Consider the following 14,814-nt stretch of genomic DNA (forward strand, 5'->3'; position numbering starts at 1 on the left):
ATACAGTTCATCTTCGTTATGGTACTGTATACACTTTTGGGTGTTTTTATTTTTCATTTTACGAAAGTTTCAAGTGCAGTTAATTATTTATCCTGCTGTGTGCGCAAATAGACGACTGCTTGAAGCCGTGGGCTGCGTCCGAAACCTCGTACTTATATAGAAATACATGTATTTCTCCTACTATATAGCAGGTAAGTACACGGTTTCGGATGCAGCCGTGCTCTCTTGTTTGCCGTCAAACGCCGTGTGTGTACGTGTCCTGTCCCAAAATGCGGTGAAAACTCCCACACAAGGTTAATAGTGTGATTAAGGTGTGTACATGTCTATAATGCACTTCCATAATGTGATTAAAAAAGGAATACTCCACACGTCTTAATTCGATTTGTGTTTACTTCAAGTATGACTTTAGTCAGATTAAGGTCATCAATAATTGTTGTTTACATGGTAGTTTCTTAATCAGAGTATTGTCTTAATCGGGTTAATATCGGATTATTGTTGTCCATTTGTCTCACATGTTTCATGACTTACACTCAGAACAACAAGTCCAGTTAAGTGCTCCTGGGCCATTTTGGATCTCAAGTATTTCCGCATAGCCCCTAGTTCGTAGGCTACATAAATAAAGCATGTAAGCAAAGCTGTCATTCTAAGTGTATAACATTCAAACATGCATAAACAACATGTAGAAATGTATGCTACATTAAGCATTTCACCTAGTTTAATGGCTTTAAAATAAGCACAGCACAAAACTTTATCGCATTAGGCCTTAGAGGGGGATGGGTATAATTATCATTTATTAAAACAGGAGTATTAATAATACAACAATAAATAATGTCAAGCAGAACATAGCTTTTCTTCATCTGCTTTTCTTTTTTTCTTCTTTTTTTCATTTGTTCGGCTCCCAAAAGATACCGTTTAGGTGCCATGTTATACCACAACTATAATCTCTGTAGCATTCTTTCTTTTTTCTATTAATTTAATTAAAATGAATCGCATCTTTCGATGTAACATGTGATGAGATGCTATGGTGTTATGAAATGCGAATCACTCAGCGAAGATGCTATTACCATATTCATGACAATATTGGAAACTTTCCAATCAAGAATTATGAGGGGGTTTTTTTACAAGAATTATGAGACTTTTTTTTTTTTTTTACAGAATGTCTTTTCTGTCATGCATTTAACGTATGCTTATGCTTAGTGCTATGTATTCATAAGGAATAAGCAGCGGCAAAGACTAAAATGTAACATTTATGTCAAATGTGAGCAATGAGCATTTTGGAGCAAAGCATGGAATACGAATAATTACAGTACTTGAGTTCCTCTCAATCCATCGCTGTGTGAATAAATGATGCAAATTACTGTGATACTGTGTATTTTTCTAATGTGTTCTGCTTTTTGTTATACTAATGGGTTTTTTTTTGCTTTTTTTTGTTTTTGTCATTTTCAGTCATTTGTACTGTTATTTAGTCCTCACCGTTTTTGTGATTTGTGTGTTATTTGATGAGGTAAATGTTCAACTTATGTTCAATGCACGTGAATTAAAGAGGGCTTCAGCTGAAGGCACGTTGTCATGACGTCACGTGACATGTTGTGATGATGTCACATGATGCATCTTGGCCCAAACCTGCGGAAAATCTGTGTAAATTTTGAAAAATTGCAAGCTCCTCCGAATATTTCAGCGGGTTCCTTGATTTCGTGATTCTTTGTGCGATCTCAAAATCGCAACATCCTGGAGGGACTGTATAGTGTGTTTCTACACTGTGCCAGGCGTCACCTTCTTCTTCCTCTGCTTTATCTGTCTTCTGAGCACTTTAATGTGTGCACACATACACACACAGCTGCTTGTGTGCTATCATGCCACCTAGCCCAATGATAATCGTGTCACGCTTACTGGACATGTGACACCCAGCTTAGGACCTTCTGCAATGTCCCATCGTCCCATCGTCCCATGAGCAGTAGGGCTCAGGATCTTCAGCCTGGGTGCTTTTTTTTAAGCATTGTTCTACTTTTTCACATTTTTTCCCCTACTTTTTCTACTTTAATATTTTTTTTCTTTATGTGTGTTGTGTGTTGCAATATGCTGCAATATATGTGTGTTGTGTGTTGCATTGTACTGGGAGCACCTGTACACCAGAAAAACAATTCCTTGTGTGTGCTGGTACACTTGGCGAGCAAAACTATTTCTGATTCTGATTTCAGGGATTCACACAAGATCAGTGTGAACTCATCAGTCCAGTCACCCTGAGAGCAAGATTAGAGTGTGTGGTTTGACTTTTGCACATCCTGGCCCTCTCCCAGGCCCCCCCTCTTTCCCTAAACAGCTGCTGCCTTTTCCATCCCTCTTCCCTACTTGCACAGCTTCTTCTTTCTTGCGCCCTCTCAAAATGCCTGCCGTTATTCCATCTGACAAGCAATCTGTCCTCTTCCAGGAATTTCCAAAGGGCTATTTTCATTTGTGTTTGAATTGAAACACAGTTTAAAGTTATTGCTCATGCTTGTATAAATAGGTTTCAGGGGGTAGATGACAGAATGTAAGCCATATACTACATGCAAATGGTTATGCGTCTGTGTCTGTGTGTGAGGCTGATGGCGAGGGATTTCATGGGTATGTGTGTCTCATTAGTTATGTTGGAAGAATCCAGCTGTAGCTATGTGCTGGCAAAAAGAGCAGACACCTGTTACCCCATGTCTTTGATGCAGCAAGTTCAAGAAAGTGTTTCAAGATCCGATTCTAATCATGAGCTTGGCATGCACATAAATAGTGGATTACTTTTTTACTGTGTGTGTGTGTGTGTGAGTGTGTGTGTGAGTGTAGCTCAAGTACATTCTTTATGCAGGTTGCTTGTACTTGCTGCAGGCTAAAGTCATTTCAAAAACATTCTCAGACCATGACACGTCTTCACACATTAGCCATCTTTATGATATGCACACACACCTACACCTACACCCACACCCTCTCTGTCTCTCTCTCTCACACACACACACACGCACGCACGCACACACGCACGCACACACACACACACATACACAAACACATGTACTTAACACTTTTTTCCTTCCTTCATTATTATAAGAATTCCTTCCTTCAGTAATGCTGGAATCTTTTCCTCCATTTCCTCCATTAATAACAATTGTTTCATAAAGGAAAGCATTCGGATAATATGCTTCCTCTGGGATTATTTAGTTCCTCATCATCACACCCTTCTTCGCTTCATTTTCTTTCCTTATCTGGGTCTGTTTTCCACTCATCTGTTGTCCATTACAGACTTCATTTGCACATCCTGTGCATTCTCCTGAATTTCATGCAAGTGTGCCTTCTACACGCACAGGACATTACTTAAACTCACTTGTTTCAGTCTGGAAGATTTTAATTCTTCATTAAATTCCCGTTTTATGGACTGATTCTTCATTTGTGGTGAAGACAAACTGCTATCATCTCCAACTGTTTATTACGGACAGCTGGTGACCGGGTCTGGAACACAATATCAAATTGTTCTTCCCTAGCTCCTTCGGAGTTTCTCCCAAACACAGTGTATTGCTGGCATTCAACTACTTCGAAATGAGATTCGTTTCTGTATGTCTGCAGTATAAAAATTACATAACATCGCTCATGATACCAGTTCTTTCTGGCCTTCACTCTGGCGAGTTAAATAATAATAATAATAATTATATATATATATATATATATATATATATATATATATATATATATATATATATATATATATATATATATATATATATATATTTTAAACCTGAATTTCTCTTCTGATTGGATGTTTGATAACCCTTTAATGAGTGTGGTGAGTGGGACTGTCATAGTTGTTTTACTCACTTCAGTTTCTGGCCGAGCTTTAAATTTGGAAACAACTGTTCTGGTTGAATCAAGCAACTAATAAGAGATAGAGAGTATTTTCAATCATTACTGTCACAGTAACCCAAACATAATTTCTGGACCTGGTTGTGTTGAAACATGATGGCTTAACATCTGTGAACAACAGCAGCAATATGTCCTACAAGACTTTTACATTGCTTCATGACAGGACCCTTGTTCTCAAGAGTATTATATTTTTCTGACTAGCAATGAGGTTATTCAGCACTGTTGCCATTAACCAAGTGTGCAGGTGGCTTTAGAAGAAGTTTCAAACATCAAGTTTTACAGTCATGTGCACTAGTATAGTGTAAAATATGCAATGAAAAATTATACCTACATGTCCAGTAACTACATTACAACAATAAACTCAAAGTACATTATTATTATCTACATTATCTACATTAGTGCCACTGCTTTAAAGTGGTGAGTATGTACAGAATTACAACAGATCATGAAGTGCTATGAATAAGAAGTGTATGAAAAAGCAAAGTGCTATGAATAGGAAGTGATATACAGTGCAAGTGCTTCAGTTAATGTGTGTTTAGTAAAAAATGTGATCTTAGTGACTTTTTATTTTGTCATGACCAGGCAATGTTTTTCCAGTCTCTGGCATCCCGTCTCGATTCCTGCTCTTGGCTGACAGGAGTTGAACCCAATGTGGTCTTCTGTTGTTGTAGCCAATCTACCTCAAGATTTGGTGTGTTGTGCATTCTGTTATACTTTTCTGCTCACCATGGCTGTAAAGAGTGGTTATTGGAGTTACTGTATAGCCTTTATATCAGTTCAAAACAGTCTGGCCATTCTCCTCTGACCGAACTGCCACTCACTGGATGCATTTCTTTTCCATTCCATTCTGTGTAAACTCTAGAGATGTTGTGTGTGAAAATCAGCAGTTTATGAAATACTCAAATCAACCCATCTTCCACCAACAACCATACCATAATCAAAGTCACTGAGATCACATTTTTCCCCATTCTGATGTTTGATCTGAACATTAACTGAAGCCCTAGACTTGTAGCTGTAGATGATTTTATGCGCTTCACTCCTGCTACATGATTGGTGGATATTGCATGAATGAGCAAGTATAAAGTGTTCCTAATAAAGTGTATATTATATCATGTATATTATAATTATGTATATACACTGTACAGTTCAATCAGCGGACGTTTAAGAGTCTTATTATTTTTGTTTTTTTAAAAAGCTGTCCCTGAACGGGAATATGTGTGTCCTGATGGACCTAAGCCAATTACCAGAAAGAAACAAATAGCGTGTGTGGTGTTGATGTTTGCCTCTTCTCCCCCTCCTTTGATGCTTTCAGTCAGAGAATTTATTCCTCAGTCCAATTATTTGCGGTACTGAAAAGGCTTTTATTAAATGAATATTTATCACAGAGATGCACAAATGCGTTTAAACCTCCCAAACAGTTCTGGCATCCACTTTCTTTCCCAATTAGGGGCAAAAATAAAGATGTGTAAGCTTCTATCCTATAATTCCATGTGATATTGGCTGGATACATACAGTGAATTCATAAAACCATTTATGTGAACTTAGCCAAAACCTTGACCGAGAGAAACTGCTCTAGTGAATCACAGCTAAATAGGGCATTGTTGAAAAATGAGGCATTCATTTAAACCGGAATTCACGAATATTTGATAAATAGCTCTCCAGTGTGAAACCACAGTAGAACCACATCATGGGTCAAGCCTGATAGGTCAAGCTTGGACCATAATCTACAAAATACACATGTTCACCAACCTTAAGCACTGAATCATGTGACAAACCTAGAAGAGGACATTAGATTTATGTTTAATATTAATGGAAGGCATTGTAACCAACCAAATCCTGCTATTTGATTTCCAAACAAAAAGATTTCTTGTAACCAAACCAAAGAGGCTCAGGTTCTTTCTATTAGAGAGAGAACTGCTATCCAGTCTCTATACTACCAATTTACATGTTTTCTCTTGTAACCCAGCTTGCATTTCATATGTTGCCAAGACAACATGGCTGGACATAATAGAATGGTCAATGTGGAACTGATTAATTGACAGCGCCTTTGCAGACTGGTGGTTGAAAAGGCTATACAGTGTAGCATGTCCCATATTTTGATGTAAATCTCCACTTTGGGCCATGAACTGCAAAGACCCAAGTAACAGACAATAATCATGACATGACACAGCAAGACAAAGTGAAGGAAATGAAGGAAATCATCTCTCCCTTTTTCAATGAATGCTGCAGATGCAAACAGCGGACTCTCTTAATGAAGCACTTCCAATGCTCCACTCAACCCAATCACACCCAGCAGACGGCCTCACACGAAAACAACAGCGCACACAGCCTGGGTCATTTAGTTAAACCTCCAAAGGCTTCCAGGGAACTGAATGATTAGGATGGATCTCCACCCATACTGATTGCTGCTAATGACGATAACTGAAGGCTCATTCATTAAAATTAAGTCAGCTGATATTAGGACCACAGTCTATTCACGGGACTCATGGGAAAAGTGTCTTTATCACTCTTAAAAAGTTGGTCTATCTATAGCTTGGTGTAGCATGCAGCCTCTATAGCAGCTGTGTTTTCTCAGCCAGAATGGTTTGAATGCATGCCGTGAAGCTTACATGTTTTTCTTAGGCGTTGTATGTGAAGAGCGATCACACTTCTCTTCGTAACAATTAATCTACTGATCATCATCATCTCCATTCATCTCTCTGCCCTTATGCCTCTCTCTCTGGATTTATACACCTGCTGAGTGAACCATCTGCCACCTTTACCACTGTTTTAATTAAACGCGAATGTTCATAGACCTGAGTCCAATCCAAAATGACAGTTGACCTACTTAGAGGTATATAATGTAGCATAATATTTTGTATAAACTGGCTCAATGCTAATGACAAAAGTATTGCCTTGTCTCACCACATTGTCTGGTGAAGCAAGGCATCTTTCACTAATTATCCTATTTATTTTGCTCTTATATCAACAAAAATGTGAACAAATCAAATATTGCTTCTACTATAGCATTTGATATTCATTTGAAAACATCATACAGTATGTGCTCATTTAAACATATGATTAAAAAGAAGCAAGAATTGTTCATCCTGGTGATCTGTTTGGGAAAATGCACTGCAAAAAAAAGATGTCTTAGAAAATGAAAATATATTGAACAGAGTCAAATGTATCTAGGATTTCCTGTTACAAGATTTCCACAAACCAAATGTAAGATTACTAAAACCTATTGTTAGACATTTGTAATAATTCCGAGGTTGAAATATTCTTGTTCTATTGCTAGATTATTTTACTAATTTTAAGCATTTATTTATAGAAAGAAGCTAAAGAATCTGCCAAAAGCAGAAAAATATTTAGCTTGAAATGAGTAAAAATGTCTAGAAATAGGATTAATAATCTTATATTTGGTAAATTGTAATCTTATAATAGGAAATATTAGGTAAATCTGGCTATATTCAAGATATATTCACTTGCTAAGATGTCATATTTCGTAGTGTGAAACCTTAACGTCTTGGCTCAATACATCCAACAAACATGTAAAATCACATTAAAAATTACATTCATATTACAACCCCAACCCCAAAAAGTTGGGATGCTGTGTACAAGGTAAATAAAAACAGAATGCAATGATTTGCACATCTCATAAACCCAGCTCATCCTGGTGATCTGTTTGGAAAAATGCAGTGCAAATGAAAACATACTGGCTATAGTCAAATATTTCTAGGATTTCCTATTACAAGATTACCACAAACCAAATGTGAGATTACTAAAACCTATTGTAATGGTGTAAAATGTAAATACACAATATTTACAAATGTAAAAACAGAATGAAATGATTTGCAAATCTCATAAACCCAGATGTATTCACAATAGAATATAGAGAACATATCGAGTTTAAACTGCGTAAATGTACCATTTTAAGAAATAAGGTAATTTGGAGTTTAATGGTCGCAACACGACTCAAAAAAAGTTGGGACGGGACAACAAAAGGCTGGAAAAGTACATGTTACTAAAAAGAAACAGCTGGAGGTTAATCTTATAGAGGGAGAGTTTTTCAGAATTAAAGATGGGCAGAGGATCACCAATCTGTGAAAAACTGCATCTACAATTTGTGGAATAATTTCATAATATTCTTCCTCAATGTAAAATTGTGAAGACTATGAATATCTCATCATCTATAGTACATAATATCATCAAAAGATTCAGAGAATCTGGAGAAATCTCTGCACGCAAGGGATAAGGGTGAAAATCAATATTGTAATAAAGCACTTCTACCACAGAATTACCTCGCACTCAAAGATTGCATTGAATCAATGTAAGTCAGTGGAGCTAGTTGTGGTGGTTCAAAAGTTAAAACTCTGAGTTACAGAGCAGAAGGTTGTGTGTTCAAACCCCAGTACTGCCAAACACATGGCTGTGTCCTTGAGCAAGACCCTTAAGTTTCAGTTCAGTTGCATCCTGCCTCAACTGTAAGTTTTTTAAAAGCATCAGCCAAATGAGCAAATGTACTGGATTATGTGTTATTTTATATTATGTAAGATAGTACAATACTTTACTGAAAATATGTTTACAGTTGTTTACTGTAATTATTTTTAGCACCCAGTTGGCAGGAAAATTCCTGTAAAATTTCCGGTCAATTATTTGCAGTCTAGCTTTGTGGAAAGTATTTGTACCCACACCTGCTTAAACACACCCAGTATATTGCTCTAAGATGAAGACACATTGGGCAATTTATGATCAAATTTTATAATTCTATTGCTAGAAAATCCAAAGAAACAGCCTTACTCAATAGGCAAATTTTCACTACACTAAGATACATAAGTGTTCATTCATTTTATGGATGACTCCATGTTTGGGGTACCATTTGTTTCCCTCTAATATTACATTTAATATTTGAATGTTAAATAAATATTCTCTCAACCCTGTTACCTGAACACCTTCACCCCTATGAAGTATTTGGAATATTCCATAAATGTTCAAGATGAAGTTGCAGCAGTCAAATTTTCCAGCGATCAAGGGTAGAAAAAAATTTCAATGTCAATCCAAAAAAAAAGTTTAATAATTAAGAGTTGCAAGAGCTTAATTGCACCTTAATCTTTGAATCACCTTTATCAATCCTATCCTATATTGTCTGTTACAGTCACAATAGATGGCATTTTATGACAATGTGATTCCTCTCAGTTCAAGATGGCGGGCAGTGTAAAGTAAATGACATACTTGACACACTTCTCAGCAGCGTAATTATGCAGATGCATGCCCTGTGTCTAACTTACCTCTCATGCTGTAGTATTGGTCTGATTTTGCTCCACTGTATGCTAGTTATGACTATGGATGCACATTCCAGTGCATTCCCTAGAAGGAGCACAACTGCCTGTCCACCTGGTGTAACCTTACTGTCATGTGTTCCAGTGCATGACTGGCTTACAGAGAAACCATGTAAATCTATGAATAAACAGTGTTGCAGGCAAACATCCAATGCTATTTGCTGGTGGAGGACTGAGACAGGCTTGCACAGTGCCTTGCATAAGTATTCATCCCCATTGGACTTTTTAATATTATATAGTGTTACAACTTTTGAAACAAATTAAATCATTAATTTCATTGAATTAATTGGAATTTTCACAATTTGATGTGCAAACCAACTTTTGTTGGTGTAATAACGGATTTAATTAATGATTTTCTCTCTCTCTCTCTCTCTCTCTCTCTCTGTCTGTCTGTCTGTCTCTGTCTAGATATAGATATATATAGAGAGAGAGAGACTCTGCTCACAGAATGTTTTTTGTTTTTTGCAACAAAAAAAAACATCCGAGGAGATCAGCAGTCTCTGAAATATTCAAACCAGCCCATTCTGTTGTTTGATGTGAACTTCATTGTGCTGCTACCACATGAGGAAATTATAAGATAACTGCATGAATGTGCAGGCGTACAGGTGTTCCTAATAAAGTGGACGGGACGGTGAGTGCCTGTGCGTGTAAATAATTTTGTATAATATATTTATACAAATTATGGGCTAACTTATTCCATATTATGGGCTACTTCATGGCCCAGTGATAAGACCATGTGCAAATTCATGACCCAGTAATAAGCCCAATTAAGCCCATTTCAATTCCAGGTTGTAACACTACAAGATGTGGAAAAGCTGAAGGGGGTGAATACTTATGCAATGCACTCTATTAATCTGATATGTAGAGCTTCATTATACTGTTCTCTTAGATAAGCCTAGGTAGATACTGGCTGTAATAATTACAGCACTCACAGAATAAGGACAGGATTAGTCACTAAGGCACCCATGAAAAATAATGAAGCATAATGAAGCAGCATTGAAGTGGGGTGAAGATGATAAAGATGCAAACTCTTTTAATTAACCCACAATATATTAATCAAATGATGAATAATAAAGCTCATGGGGATGCACTGCTGTGAGAAATAAAAGACTGAAAGGGAATTGGTGTGTGTGTGATAGAGGACATAGAGAACAGATATGTAGTATGAAAAATAAAAAAGCTCTTACTTTGTCACTGAATAAATGGAGCGTGCATGCTTTCAGGACCTTGCTTGATCAATCGGAATGTGTGTACATATCGTTTTTTGGGGGGGGTTTCTTTGTATTGTATTGCAAGGAGTAATAAGCCTTCTTTACTATTTTTTTTATCTATTGTTTGCTTAAAATGTGATTTCTAATACACTGTCAGTGTAAGCATAGCCTGAGGCCCAACTTGGGAATGACATTTCACTTGAAACTGAGCCATTAGTCTTGCTTCCATAACTTCATACTTGTGTTTTCCCATAAGAACTGCAATGCACATATCAGTCATTTATATTATTCATTTATAGATTTTAGAAGAACCAGCCATGAAAGCCTTCTAGATCTTCCAAAACATCAAACACTGTTATAACCATCAACTCCCTAAACATTTAGTCGATGTCATGCCTGTTGCAAAACCTGGCTTCCATACACTCTTACAAACCTGAACCTTTAAACCTTACTTTCATCCTCCATACATAACAGACACTCACCATCAGACTCACTGTGCATGTTGCTCAAGCCCGGGACAAACCATTAAAAAAAAAGACCCCCAAGGAAAAACACACACACACATACAAATAGCCCCCAAAATGTAAATGGCTGTAACCCAAAATTGATCTATAACTCATTCTAATGCATTCTTTCCTGTTGAGTTTCCTGTTTTGTGTGTCTGGCTTATGCATCGTTTTATGCATCGTTTAACCCTACTCATTAGAAAATGCCTGCAAATCTTTCACTGCTAAATGTTGCCAAATAGGCTTATGAAATCCCCTTTGGTTGAATGTGATCATTTCTGATTGTGTTACTTATGTAACACTCGAACTGTTCGACACCTGTACATCACAAAGGAATACAAAATAACATGTTTAAGTGGCCTATAATTTAATCAATTTACTCATTTCAATATTTTTTTCCTTCTTGCAGAAGAAATCTAAGCTGAGGTTAATAAAATATTAATGACAGAATATAATGGCCAAGAGGAAATTGGCGGCAAAGAAATAAGAGTAAGGATTCTGGAGAGAATATATCATATCTGTAGGCTCCGCATTATGTGATCTGCCCCGGCTTCATGTACTTCAGGACGTCTTCAGGATGTCTACACATACTGAACAAATACTAATGTGTAAAGAGTCAAACAAAAGCATTACCTCACTGACAGTGCATAAAAAACTTAACATAAATACAGAGCAACAGGAATGTTAGTGTAAATCTAAAGCCCATCTTCAGAACACACTCTCACACAGTGTTGAGTGAGAAGCTCAGCAGAGAGTTGGGGAAATGGCCCATGTTGAGAGTAGTTTTTTGGGGGGCTGAAGACAGACGTGCACCCCTCCTAGAGAAGAATCATACCACTGGCAACAGTTTGAGTAAACTCAGAAGGGTTGCTCATTTGTCATCTGATTTACACGAGTTCCAACCATGTGTGTGCCAAATGTGTGTTTGCACAGAGTCCTTAGTGTATAGTTCATCTAAATGTAGAATAATATTTGGAGAGGATGGAGGCAGAGCTGATTTGAATAACAATGATAATGATAACACACCGCCGACTAGGAGAGGACAAACTCTGTCTTGGATAGAGACAGGTTTAACGCTTAAAAACAGGAATGCTGAGAAGTAACATAACGCTCTTCATAAACATCCAAAATCATCTAACGTAACTTGTAGATTCTCTTTTTGTTTCTCTCTCTTGTTTCGGTCAGCAGTACATGTCTGTAGCTGTACAGGGTTCCGCACGGTTCTTCTAGCTGTGCTGGTGTGTAAACCGACTCCCACTCAACCTTTTGAGTGCTGATGAAAAGTGTGTTTTTATAAAGCCAGGCATGCCTATTGCCTAAAGAAAGCCTGCAACACCAGACATACATAAAAAAATTTTTTTAAAAAAAAGGTTACTTCTGTTGAGGTAAGCACTCTGCAATTGATGACCCCTTAACCTCTCGGCTCAATATTTAGGTATTTATCGTAAAGCTTATCATTTTGTAAGTATAGTGAAACTAATAGAAAAGGTATCTAAAAACAGGGATGTAGGTCTGGATACACGGACTAGTCCTAAGAGTTTAATGGGTTTACACACATGGGGCATAAAACAGAAAAGAACCCCTCAAACTACTGACTTAAAGGTAAAGTCCACCCTGAAACACAATATATAAACATGTTTATATTAAACTATTTGTCATGTATTCATTGATGCTAAGACGTGCTGTTTGGTGCTGTATTTTCACTAATTTTAGCAAAGGTCTGATGCGCTGGTGCCACAGGGGGACATTGCAAGAACAGTTCCAATGGCATTTATTAGGAGAAAAAGTGCTTCTTTTCTCATTCACCAATTTTCAGCGATGTTCTATGTGACATTAATGAGAAATACAATGTATAAGTAGGTGCACACAGCAAACGTCAGACTCAAAGTTCCAGAATGCAATGCAGCTATACGACACAATTGCGCTGACTCAGCTCAGGTGTTTAGTGATCTAAGACAGGGGTTCCCAAACTTTTCCAGGGCAAGTACCCCCAAATGGCATTAACATTTGACAGAGGCCCTCCTTTTGCAGGATGTCTTTAAAACACATTAAAAATACAGACTTCTGAATATATCCCCCCTTTTATTAATAATTACATCTTACATCTTTACATTACATTACATTAGGAATTGAGTGTGTGTGTGTGTGTGTGTGTGAGTGTGTGTGTGGTTGCCTGAGAGTGAGAAAGAGGAAACATACTAGTGGGAGGGATGGGCTTAGTGGCTCCGACCAAATTGTTGAGGCCCTCCGGGCGCCCCCTGGTGGCCCCCAAGGGGGCCGTGGCCCCCACTTTGAAAAGCACTGATCTAAGAGACAACAAGCGCTACGATGTTGACGGTGGTGTTAGCATGAAAGATGAAGATTTAGAACTTTATCTGTTTGAGCAGAGTGTGCACATGAAGTGGTGAGCGAGCTGAACAGACTAAATAACTAAGTAGAGATGAAGCAAGGATTAAATTCCACTGGTGCCACTATCAGTAGGTCTTGCTGCCACTATTCAGCACTGTGGGCAGGGTATGAAATTAGCACCTGCCACCCACCAAATTTATCTGAACTGTAGGCAGTGGCATGTAAAATTGTCTAGTCACCCGCCGGTACATTTTTCACAAGTATGGCTTACAAAAATAGATATCTAAATTTATGTAACTGAGTTGTAGTCGTTCCTCCCTCATTGTTCGTGATTACCACTGGCTGTACAAACATTAAGCATCACTCTGAAAGTGGACACGAAGAAAAAGCAAAAACCTGGAAGTGTGAAGTTGGCTAATTGTCTGTTGCGTTCGTGAAATAACTCCCGCCTAATGGCTTGTGAAAAGAGTTATTAGCATCATGTTCATGTTTTACTGGAAGTTTGTAAAACTTTGTTCATTTTTAACAACTTTAGAGCCAGAGCAGAACTAGTTAAATGTTCTCAAGTTCTCTGTTTCAGTTATCTGTAGAGCACAGTATGCTGTTGTTTGAATTGTGCTGTTGTTAAAGAGATCCGAAATGAAAATGACCAAAAATGAAAACTGTGTCATCATTTACTCAGCCTCATGACTTTCTTTCTTCTGTAGAACACAAAAAGAGATGGTTAGCAGAATGTTTGCCTCAGTCACCATTCACTTTCATTGCATTTTTTTTTCTTCATACAATGAAAGTAAATAATGACTGAGGCTAATATTCTGCCTAACGTCTACTTTTGTGTTCCACTGAAGAAAGAAAGTCATATGGCTTGAGAATGAGTAAATAATGTCAGAATTTTAATTTTGGTTGAACTGTCAGTTAAAATAAGTGCATACATGCAAAGTATTGGGAAAGGATTGGTGTGTTCTTATGTATGATTAAATAGTTGAGTGTTTTAAACTTATTTGAATTTAATGAATACATGTGTGCAGATGACTTTTTATGTTTACTTTAAAATATATATTTTTTAAAGAGTTTTGTTTATATTAATTATATAATTTAAAACAACGTTGTTAGTTTCTGTTTTTGTGAGGTGGCTGGTAGAAATTCTGAGTGGCCTGTAAAAAAATGAATAAATTACCCCTCACTGTTCCTAATTGTGGGTAATGTAACTGTTAATAGACATGAAAATGATCCAACATGTCAATGAAAAGAATTGATGAAAAAGTCAAGTCAGAATTTTATTACAAAATACATCTTGAATGCCACTGAGGATCACATGTTAATTATACAGATTCATTTAGAGTGGATTTTTCCTTTAATACTGATTAATAACTATGTTCATAGAAAAAGAGGGGAGTGAAAAGAGAAGAAGAGACTGGGAGGAAATGCCAAAGCCCACTTAGAAAGGGCACACATAACACCGGAGCATGCATAACACATAATGGACACACACTCAGCCTTTGAAGTGTGAAAGAAGTCTGTTACACACTGACAAAAGACAGGAGGCTGCAT

Source organism: Ictalurus punctatus, chromosome 15, assembly GCF_001660625.3.
Source record: "Ictalurus punctatus breed USDA103 chromosome 15, Coco_2.0, whole genome shotgun sequence".
Classification (NCBI taxonomy): Eukaryota; Metazoa; Chordata; class Actinopteri; order Siluriformes; family Ictaluridae; genus Ictalurus; species Ictalurus punctatus.